Source organism: Stylophora pistillata, chromosome 8 (genome assembly GCF_964205215.1).
Source record: "Stylophora pistillata chromosome 8, jaStyPist1.2, whole genome shotgun sequence".
Taxonomy (NCBI): Eukaryota; Metazoa; Cnidaria; class Anthozoa; order Scleractinia; family Pocilloporidae; genus Stylophora; species Stylophora pistillata.
This window is the reverse complement of record NC_142526.1, coordinates 24,637,621-24,649,713: the sequence shown is the minus strand read 5'-3', so window position 1 is coordinate 24,649,713 and position 12,093 is coordinate 24,637,621. Positions and strand designations below refer to the sequence as shown.

Sequence of the window (12,093 nt, the reverse complement as noted above, 5' to 3'; positions counted from 1 at the left end):
CTTTTCCCCAGGATTTAGTCAAGTGAAGACGAAGTTAAAGTTAAAGAAACAATTGTTTGTTTGTCAAAAGCCAGTTAATTATCATTTTTGAAAACCAGCAGACCATTTCCTCGTCTGTTTGCGCGTTCACCATGAAGGTCAGTTTTCAATGAATTATCTGCTACATGTATTATGAATCGATAGGGTGTAATGTGTATAATACATACAGCACATACTGTGAATCTCTTTATCATGATGACGTACTTATCTCTGAAAGGGACCTCATTATTTAAATATATTTATTTCTTAAGAAATAAGAAAGTTTTTTAATGCAAAAAGAAATTTAAACCTTTTTATAGCCATTGTCAATTTTTTCTGAGAGCATTTGTACACAAGCTATCAGGGAAAGATTTTGGAACAAAAATTATTGAAAACATGTTTCAAATATTTGACAACATCTTGAGATAATTTTAAGGTTGAGCCATTCCCTTTTTAGATTTACCAACCTACCTTTGTACATTGGTCACACAGGCTAAGATGTGGAAGGCAACATCTCTGTTCAAACCAAGAAACTATTCAAAAGGGAGAAGACAACGACTTCCATTAAATATTGCTGCACTGACACAGGTTGTCTTCAAGAAATAGCAGAAATCACATAGATCTTTCAATTGTCCCAATTAGGAGGTCCCAATTTCTTCAAAATCAAGCAAGCAACTACGTTTTTTTGGTTAAAAGCAGATAAAGTGAAAACAAATTTCCTTCTTGAGAAAAAAGGGGAGCAAGTTCTCTCAAAGTTATTTACTGACGACTTCCATTAAATATTGCTGCACTGGGACAGGTTGTCTTCAAGAAATAGCAGAAATCGCATAGATCTATAAGTTGTCCCAATTTAGTGGGCCCAATTTCTTCAAAATCAAGCAAGCAACTACATTTTTTGGGTTAAAAACAGATAAAGCGAAAAAAAATTTCCTTCTTGAGAAAAAAGGGGAGCAGGTTCTCTAAAATTTACTTACTTTCCAGTCCATTACATCAAACAAGTTACTCAGAGGTGCCTTTGATTTCATACAGAAGCCATTTTGCGACTGACAGCGCACACCTATATAATGCATGAAAAGTAGTCAACATACATTTATCAAAGTAAGTCAAACCCTGTGGAGAAAAAATAGTGATTGGAATGGGTATTCATAAATTTCTTGGGGACTCCAAAGAGCAGTGTAAAGAGAGGGTTTAATTCTATTTGTCTCATGTTGATAAATAGGTAAAATAAATAGTTGATTCAAATGCAGAGTAGCTATGTTGTCATCTATATGAACTTGAAGTCTTACACAATTGTAGTATACTAGGACAGCGGTTACGTATGTAAAAGTATACATCCGGGGAAGTGTGAGCGCGGGAAGATTACATTGAAAACGTGTACTGTGTGTACTGGACAGAGCTGAATAATGAAATGCTACGTCAGCGGGTTGCCATCAACAACGCAGGCTCAAGTGCCCTAGGTCTAACATTTAGCGAAATTAGCGGAAAATAGTAAGGGCTGACTTTTAAAACCAAGGAACTCTGTTTTCGTCGAAGGCACTTCGTCGAAGGCATAGAAGACGAACACATATTGCTAGATTTGTTAATGAGTGCATTGCAAATAGAGTTCCCAGATATCTTTTTAATTATTTTAATGTAAGAACTCGCGACATTCACCGCTACAATACTAGAAATAATGTGAAGGTGTAGTCTGATCGTCCGGGTGAGTGTAGTCCTGAGAAGGACTGTTGTCGGTGGTAGTGACTGACGTTTCGACAACCTGTGCGGAAGTCATCATCAGAGTCAAGTGAATGATTGTTGTCAGTAGAATGTTCTTATTCCAGTTCGTGTGAAATGATCGGTTGGTTTTGCCGTGATGTTATTGGCTGTAAGACTCAAGTGACGTAAGTCGGTCGTGATTGGTCTGTTTCGATCTGTCGGTAAAGTTAGGTCGTTCTTTTTCGGTCGTTTGTGATGTTTATGTCGTGAGTGAGTCGTTTGTATGGAGCGGGTAGTTGTTGACATCTATTTAGGGGAGTCTGTTCTAAGTTAGTAAACCAGCTTTCCAGAGTCAGTCGTTGAAAATAGTCAGTGCTGTAGGTTAGGCATTGCGCAGAGTCCCAGTCAATGTTGTAGTTGGTAAGTCGATGGTGTTCAGCAATGTGATTGCTGACATCACCTTTTCTCGTCGCCCGTCTGTGTTCAGTCAGTCTTGTTGTGAGGTTTCTGCCAGTCTCACCGATGTAGGAGGCTTGGCAGTCGGAACAATTGATCTTATAAATCGTTCCCTGTCTGTTCCTTACCAACCACAACATTGACTGGGACTCTGCGCAATGCCTAACCTACAGCACTGACTATTTTCAACGACTGACTCTGGAAAGCTGGTTTACTAACTTAGAACAGACTCCCCTAAATAGATGTCAACAACTACCCGCTCCATACAAACGACTCACTCACGACATAAACATCACAAACGACCGAAAAAGAACGACCTAACTTTACCGACAGATCGAAACAGACCAATCACGACCGACTTACGTCACTTGAGTCTTACAGCCAATAACATCACGGCAAAACCAACCGATCATTTCACACGAACTGGAATAAGAACATTCTACTGACAACAATCATTCACTTGACTCTGATGATGACTTCCGCACAGGTTGTCGAAACGTCAGTCACTACCACCGACAACAGTCCTTCTCAGGACTACACTCACCCGGACGATCAGACAACACCTTCACATGTTACCCCCGGGTTCAAACCATTTACTGCACTAGAAATAATGATGGTCTTAGAAAAAGTTAAATTAGAATGCACCAAGCGCGCTTTTTTGTATAAAGGTGCAAAAATCTTTAATGATATTAAATAATTTTTAATAATTCGTGAATTTATTATTGTCCGAATTTACTTTCGTTCATTGTAACTATTTTATAGTTTACTCTAAATTGATTTCTATTTATTTTTTTAACAGGACCTGCATTGATGACAGTTTTCTTTCCTAAACTGAAGCACCAATCCTCTATAAATATGTTTAAATTATTATTATTATTATTATTATTATTCCTATTTCCAGAGATTTTAAGGAGAAAATTAATTTTTGAAACTTTTCAGGGGGTGTACCAAGTTTTTGGAGGTTGTTCTCTAAAAAACCCACCAAATCGCTCAAATTCGCCATTTAGAGCCACGGAAACGACAATACACAGCAAGTGAGGTAGGTTTACATTTATTTTGAGCTTTAACTAAGGCATTTTATGATATAAGTTTACGATAATAAGACTCTTCAATATTCTCCCATATATTCCTTTCTATTTCGAATAAACAACCAGACTCGTCGCTTGTCTGAACGCCCTGCGGTTCCAAACGGTCGCAGTCGTTCTGCCATCTGTATGATGGCATGGGAATGCCATAAGAAAATTGTGTAGTACCTTGTTAGTTTCCCGTTATTTATATATCTTATTAAACAAGCGCGAGGGCCGTACTGGGAGAATATCGGCCCGTGGTCTTGACAGTACGGACCGAACGCAGCGAGGTCCGTACAAAAAAGATTGAGGGCCGATATTCTTCCAGTACTGTACCGAGCAAGCTTGGTTTATAAGAGATTTATTATACGACTCAAGTTCAAAGGGACACAAGTGCGGTATCATTCGGGACCATTCGGGACAGTGCCCGGTCCAATACTTAGAGAATATTGGACCGGTAATAGAGCATTTTGATTGGTTGATTTTAGTTATTGGCCCTCTGACTGCCCGCGTCGTGTAATGAATTATGTTATTTCATTTTATTTGTAAACTTTAAACGAAAAAAGATTATATCGAGATACTTTAAATCAAAAAGTAAAATAAAAATTTTTAATAAATAGTTAAATGAAAAGAAAATAATCTTATCTTAGCCTAGCAAGGCCATAAAGTTTTTCTTAAAAAAGAAAAAAAAATTCGGTCGTGGCCTATCGATGCCATAGCCCACAATGCACTTGGGTCATGATGTTTCCTGCCAAGATGGCGGGAAATTAAATCAGGAATGGCGACTGGATGCAAGATCAAACGCTTAAAGGTGATTTATCAAAGTACGTCCGGCAAAACTGGAAAAAAGGGAGATTTTTAGACTTCATAGAATCGAAATACCCAATGTATGCATGGAGTGAGCGAACTTTAGCACGCAGGCTGCAGTACTTTGACATTAAGTTCACAAATTATGAAGTGGATATTGAAGATGTGAAAGAAGCTGTGAGACGCGAAATGAATGGTCCGGGACAGCTGATTGGCTATCCTTCCATGCAACAAAAGGTGCGCGAGATTCACGGGCTAAATGTGCCCCGTGATGTTGTTTGCGCTGTGATGAAAGAAGTTTCCCCGGAAGGGCTTCAAGCGAGAGGAGGTGTGGGAAAATCAAAGCGGCACCGGAGAACCAATACTTTTGTTACTGGTGTAAGTAGGCTTTTATCCGTTTTTTACTTGAAATGACGCCGCGTTTAAATAGCTATTAGGAGTAGTTATAACACTATTGTCTTTATTTTCTGAATTCGAAAGGGAGCAGACTGCACTATGTCTTTAGATGGCCATGACAAGCTTTGCGGATACCAGAAGGCGATGTTTCCTTTGTGTCTCTACGGTGCACAAGAACGTACAGTGCCAGGATAAATTTCTTAAGAATTTGGACTTCAAACAACAACCCTAAAATTATAGGAAAATTGTACCTGCATTATCTTTACGAATGCCGAGTTAAGATGTTTGTTGCCTAGCAACTTCCGTTGGTTAAATAAATGTTGAGTTTGTTTTATATAAGATATATATCAAACAACAACAAACATATGAAACATATGTGTGAACTGCGGTTATGAGACGTATATGAGAACGATCCTTCGCAGTAAAGCACTATTTGAGCAATAGTGAAAATCAGACCTGAAAAAAACTTCAGGCCTGTACGGGACTCGAACCACTGACCTCTGCGATACTAGTGCAGCGCTCTACCAATTGAGCTAACAAGCCAACTGGGAGCAGGCCATCAAATTAATTCGATATAAACCCGTAGATGATAAATCAAACAACAACAAACATATGAAACATATGTGTGAACTGCGGTTATGAGACGTATATGAGAACGATCCTTCGCAGTAAAGCACTATTTGAGCAATAGTGAAAATCAGACCTGAAAAAAATTTCAGGCCTGTACGCCTGCAGTTCACATTTTCTGATTTTCACTATTGCTCAAATAGTGCTTTACTGCGAAGGATCGTTCTCATATACGTCTCATAACCGCAGTTCACACATATGTTTCATATGTTTGTTGTTGTTTGATTTATCATCTACGGGTTTATATCGAATTAATTTGATGGCCTGCTCCCAGTTGGCTTGTTAGCTCAATTGGTAGAGCGCTGCACTAGTATCGCAGAGGTCAGTGGTTCGAGTCCCGTACAGGCCTGAAGTTTTTTTCAGGTCTGATTTTCACTATTGCTCAAATAGTGCTTTACTGCGAAGGATCGTTCTCATATACGTCTCATAACCGCAGTTCACACATATGTTTCATATGTTTGTTGTTGTTTGATTTATCATCTACGGGTTTATATCGAATTAATTCGATGGCCTGCTCCCAGTTGGCTTGTTAGCTCAATTGGTAGAGCGCTGCACTAGTATCGCAGAGGTCAGTGGTTCGAGTCCCGTACAGGCCTGAAGTTTTTTTCAGGTCTGATTTTCACTATTGCTCAAATAGTGCTTCACTGCGAAGGATCGTTCTCATATACGTCTCATAACCGCAGTTCACACATATGTTTCATATGTTTGTTGTTGTTTGATTTATCATCTACGGGTTTATATCGAATTAATTTGATGGCCTGCTCCCAGTTGGCTTGTTAGCTCAATTGGTAGAGCGCTGCACTAGTATCACAGAGGTCAGTGGTTCGAGTCCCGTACAGGCCTGAAATTTTTTTCAGGTCTGATTTTCACTATTGCTCAAATAGTGCTTTACTGCGAAGGATCGTTCTGATATACGTCTCATAACCGCAGTTCACACATATGTTTCATATGTTTGTTGTTGTTTGATTTATCATCTACGGGTTTATATCGAATTAATTTGATGGCCTGCTCCCAGTTGGCTTGTTAGCTCAATTGGTAGAGCGCTGCACTAGTATCACAGAGGTCAGTGGTTCGAGTCCCGTACAGGCCTGAAATTTTTTTCAGGTCTGATTTTCACTATTGCTCAAATAGTGCTTTACTGCGAAGGATCGTTCTCATATACGTAAGATATATATGTTTGTTTTTTCTCGGTAATTGCTTCGAGAGAGCTCCTAGTGACCCCTCTCCCTCAGCGGTCGTAACCCTTTGAAAAAGTAAATGATTATTTGCTGTGTCCTCCTGGCTGTGTCCTCCGGCCTGTGTCCTCCTGGCTGTGTCCTTCTGACTGTGTCCTCCTGGCTGTGTCCTCCTGGCTGTGTCCTCCTGGTTGCGTCATTCTATTTCACTTTACGAAACGGTTACGACCGCTGACACGATAAAATTATACTAGGGCAGGGTAGCAACTTGAAGTACTTGAATTAACCCAAACCCAGGAATCACAGTTTATTTTTAGATATCATGACCCAAAAATACAAAGGATATAAAGTTAAAGTATGCTGACATCTTTTACAACCATTTTAATTTAAATTCAGTTTTTATGTTTTGATTTCAACAGTATTACCATTAACAATCCGGACAGACAGAGGTTCAGAAACTGGGATTATGGCAACAATGCACACTTTTCTCCGTGCGCAATATGATGATCAAGACGATCCAGTTGATAGTGTACTCTATGGCCCTTCGACCAAAAATAAAATAGAACGGTGGTGGCGTGAGTTGCAAGATAGAATGGAGAGGTTTTTCCAAAGTCAGTTGTCGTCTCTAGTTGAAAATGGAGATTATGACCCAAGTGATCAAACACACAGGTATAATTTCGACTCAGTTATGAGTAAATACAAACAATATTCCTATGTTTTGGGATTGAAAACTTTTGTTTTGTAGACAATTTTTTCACAATCTGTTTGGCTACAAAATAATGAATAGGTGCAGCGTTTCTTTCAGAGGTCATAAAAAGGATGTTCTTGTGTCAAAGACTTCTCAGAATAATAAATGACTTGCACCTATCAAAGTGAGTTTTTGCTGTTTACTCTGAAGGAACCTACTTGCATATGTGTACATATCCGTGCTACAGAAAGAACTAGATACCTTTAGAGTATCAGTGTGGAACAATCATTGCATGCGTAAGCAGAAGGCTAAAGAGCTTCCTGATGGAGTACCAGAGCACATTTACATGTATCCGCAGAATTATGGAGGGGAAAAATGTGGCCTCACAGTAACCGAACAACAACTCCAGGAAACAGCAGAGCTCTCAGGTGTGTTGGAAGGGACAAGTGACTATTTGGAGGCTGGGTTCAGAAGAGAATGGGAAAGACACGTACCAGACACAAATGAAGTAGTAGGAATAGAGGATTTCTGGCACATTTTCAAAATACCCTGAAAAACAGGGCAGTTTTGAAAACTGATTTTTTTCATTTTCTATCTCATTTAAAAAAAAAAAAAAAGAACGTTGTTTTTAAGGCAGAATGATTGGCGCAGTTTCTTTAAAAAAAAAATCAAAGAAAAATTGAAGAATTTTGAGATTTGATTCAGTGGGTTTCTGGCACAATTGCCTGAAAAACAGGGCAGTTTTGACAAATGATTTTAATTTTTTATCTCATTTAAAAATGAACAACGATGATTTCAAGGCAAAATGATTGGCGCAGTTTCTTTCAAAAATCAAAGAAAAATTGAAGAATTTTTAGATTACATTGATTCTCAAGACAATCTCAAAATTCGTTTGAACCATCAGAATAAACTAATGACAATATCTCAGAAAAAACACATAGAGGCTTATGAAGCATTCTCCTCATCGAATTCCTTCAGGAGGTAGCTCAGTTTTAGGTGGAACAATCTGAAGCTCTTCTCTGACAAATCCTCGCTTTGGTCCATCTTTCAGATAGTAAAGAACAGGTTCTTTTTCATTCACAAGTGCTTTTTCGATATTGAAGACTTTTAGAGACCAGATTGGATCTGTTGCTCTTCTTTGTCCACCTTCTAACTCGCCGGGAGCATGGAGATATCTCACATTTTTGAATAGTCAAGTCTCTTTTCTTTCAAGCCAACAGGTCTTGAAAAAGAAGTTGAACACTGTGCGTCAACCACCTTTTCTTTGATTGCGTCAATTGGTTTCTTTCCAGTCAATCTTGTCTCCTCACGATTTAATGCTGAAACAACTTCTGGAAGCCTCTTCACCCATTCTGTTGATCTCGTTCTGTCTTTGAAGTTCATCTCTTGGCCGTATTGGAAACTAAAAAGGCGCTCACCCAAACTTCGATTAAATCGCTCAACTATCCCTTGATCTCTATGAACGTTTACATTTCCTCTTTTAATTCTCACATCATGCTTTGCCATCTCTTTAGTTGTTTCACCCATGAATTCACGTCCAGGATCAACATGAAGAATTTCTGGCCATCTCAATGATCCTCTCTTGTAAATCGTCTGGAAAGCCTTTGAGACCTCAGAAGATTCTTTTGAGGTGAGAGGTTCAGCAGCTTTGAATCTGCTCGCAACATCGACCACTGTCAATGCATACTTATAGACCTTTCTAAAAAGTTTGTCATGAGGAAGGAAAAGAAGATCGGCCTGATGAACTGCATTTGGAAAATCAACATCAAACGTTGGCCGTGGGATATGCTTAGGTGCAGGCAAATAAATCTGCCAGATGGCTTGTCTCGTCAGCCAGAGCTTTGCAACATCTTTAGGAACCCGAGCTTCTTCTGCCAACTTTTTCACTGCACCCAATCCCTTCCAAAATCCTTTCGGGCTATAGTAAACTCTTAAAAGTTTTCTCTCCATTTTCTTTTGCTCTCACAAAAATCGACTTGCAGCCAATCCCAAAGCCAAAGCCATTCCTCCGGCATAAATCATTTCACTTTGTTTCTGTTGTGTGCTCGGTTTGCAGAAGTTAGAAAAATGTGGTTCTTTCATATCAAGCTCTTCACTATGAGCCTTGTTGTAAAAGCTTGAAAGCATAATCTGTATCAACAAAATTTTGATTTGCCTCTTTTTTGATTCGGTCGTTTGCTGCAATCCAATCGAGAAGCTTTGTTCGATTCTCTTGATATTTCTCATAAGCTGCCTGGTATTTTTCTACAGCAAGATCATATCTCTTCTTCTCTTCTTCAACGCTATTTTTATCTCCACTCAAATATTTTGCGAGATAGCTCCCACCAACAAATGCAGTTGCATTGATGAGTGCTCCTCCGATCATTATTGCTATGCTTGCCATTTTATCAATCGCTGGCAAGTTTTCATCATGAAATTGATCTCATAGAATATTGAGTTAGTCTGCGTTGTCGCCGCAAACTTAAATGCATTTCTTAAGATGGCAAAATCTTCTGTTCTTCAAGATATTTTTTTGCTGCGATTGATCCAGCGATCACGAGAGTGAACTTTGCATAGTTCATGAGATTTGAACTCGGATCAGAAGTCATCGGTTCTTTGATAACTCTCTTTGTTACCCATCCAATTCCAGCAGCCAATCCAGTCAATGTAGCTGAATCAGTCACAAGTGTATTATCAGACATTTTTATTTGAAAGACAAAAAAAATCAATCCATTGGTTTTACTCCTTTTGGAATTTGAGGCAACTCCGCTGATTCCCCCGCAGAGATGCGCTGAATTTGCCTTGGTTCTGGCTTTAGTTCTGGGTTTGGTCGTGATTTTACGAGCTCCATCAACTCTTTCCTTTTATAGTACAGTCCAGCCAGTGAAAGAACAATACTTGCTACTGAAAGAATTTGAGTGAGTGACAATGATGATGATGATGAGGATGATGATGATGGCTCTGGTTTTGGTTCTGGTTCTGGCTCTAGGTTTGGCTGCTTCGAAGCATTCACCTTTTTTTGCTCTCTAACTCTTCTGTTATGTTCAGCAAGTTTTTTCCCAGCAGCGACACGCCCTGGATTTATTTTCGGTTTCGTCTTATTCTGATCAGTTGAAGTGACTTGTTGTGCTGGCGGCGACTGCGACTGCGACGGCTCGGGCTGTCGCCCTCGCTCTGCTGGATCTTGAGTTACTTTTTCTTCCATTTTATTTCTTGTCACATTATTTTTAAGTTCTTATTCAAGTTCATATTCAAGTTCTTATTCAAGTTTTTATTCAAGTTCTTATTCAAGTTCTTTTTCAAGTTCTTTTTCAAGTTCTTCACAATTACTTTCTACTTCAACATTAACCACATTTGGTTTTAAGGGAACTTCAACATTTTTGGCAGTGAGAAGAGCAGCACTTGCGATCGCCATGTACTTTCCATACTTCAAACTCAAGCTTCCTGCAATCATTCCGAGTTCTCTCTTCACAATGAAGTCATCGTTCAGGTCTTTCATGAGTTTTCCTTCATCAACAGGGAGAAAATACGCCAACGCTTTACATGAAAGCTGAAGAAATGTGTCGACTATCGCATCGCAAGTCTTTGAAGAGATTGTGGCCTGATATCTTTTGAAGTACTTCTCAACATCTTTTTCAGGAAGCCTTTTGACTTGATCCTGGGTGAGAGAGACACCAATCATTTCCTTTGCTCTTCCACTCGCAACGAGATGTGGATGAATGTTGGACAAATCAAAAAAACGTAATCGAATTTCTGATCGAATTTATTGCTCAAAAGATTGACGACATATTTCGTCTTTCCTGAATTTGTTGGTCCAACTATTCATGCATTGAAAGGAATATTCTGAGGATTCATATTTTATAGTGCCCATGTGAAAAAGTTGAGACATTGTCTTCTCTTATGATTCTCTTATCATCATTTGCGCTCAAAGCAATCTTGTCGATGGTCTCACTGAATATCTCAAGTCTGTGTGATCTGATTACATTAATCTTTCTCATCTGTATGTTTCCGCTAAATAAGCACTTTTTGTAGTCTTCGTGAGTTATATTCTTCTTTATCACAGTCTTCTTGATTCCCTTGCACTTCTTCTCTTCTTTGCCCTCAAGAGTCTTGTAGCTGTAAAGTTTTGCTCTCAATCCAACAAACTCCTCAATAATCTTTCAACCAGCCTCAACTTTCATCATGCCCACAACTTTTTTGTTGCAACCAGTTGGGATATCTTTGAAATGTGGTCTTTTGGAAAGTTGCTGGTGTCAAAATTTTCTTCAACATCTGCTGCTATGTCCTTGTAAAAGTCTTCAGTTTCAATCTCATACATGAGACTTTCAGTGTCTGTGAAAAGAAGCTTGGCTTTATCTCCATATTTCTTTTTTATGTAGTTGTAGGGGAAATCGTACATCAAAGTCTTGCTGAGATCAAGAATAGCCATTCCACAGAAAACTGGCTTGTTAAACGTTATTGATATTTTCCCCATATGTATTGCAATGAGATTTTCGTCAAATATTGTGCAATGCTTGAAGTTTGGTTTTGCTGAAAGCTTTTGTGCTTTCTTTCGATTGTTCAGAAGCCTCACGTCAACTCGTTTCCTGATGTTTTCCATTGTTTTTCCAAACACAGAGTTTTTCATCAACTTGAAGAAATCCTTGTCAAATTCATTCTTTGCATTCGCGCGCAAATTTGTGTTGAGCTCTATATAACTTTTCAGCCAAGGTTCTTCTTTAAATTTGATTCCTCTGTTAGTCTTTTTCAGTCTCAAACCGAGTTCAAGGCACTGTTTGAGATTCTGGTGATGAATGATATATTTCTTCTTATCGTTCAGATTTGGCACAAGTTTCTCGACTTTGTTTGAGCCGATCATGATTCTCTCTGGAGCAAGAGGATAATCGTTGTGAAGATCATGAAGCTCTTTTGGATATTCAAGATCCACCTCAAGAATGCAGGGAATATTTATAATAATAATAATAATAATAATAATAATCGACTTTATTTAAAGAGGGTAGACACATAACAGCTTGCGCTGACAAACCAGTGGCCCTCAAAACTAAAGTTAGTTAGTAAGTAATACATTCTAAGCCATAGAGATTAAAATAGAACTAACTATTTCAACAATGTAACTAGTCAAGGATTATAAATACAATAAAACTAGATTATAATACAGCTTCAAAAGAATCAATGTCTCTATAAG

The 12,093-nt window shown here is 38.7% G+C and overlaps 2 pseudogenes; both read right to left on the bottom strand.

The window, feature by feature from the left end:
• Positions 1 to 8,891: 8,891 nt before the first annotated feature.
• On the bottom strand, positions 8,892 to 9,312 carry LOC148725636 (uncharacterized; annotated as a pseudogene).
• Positions 9,313 to 10,759: 1,447 nt separating this feature from the next.
• On the bottom strand, positions 10,760 to 11,382 carry LOC148725635 (uncharacterized; annotated as a pseudogene).
• Between the last annotated feature and the right edge of the window lie 711 nt (positions 11,383 to 12,093).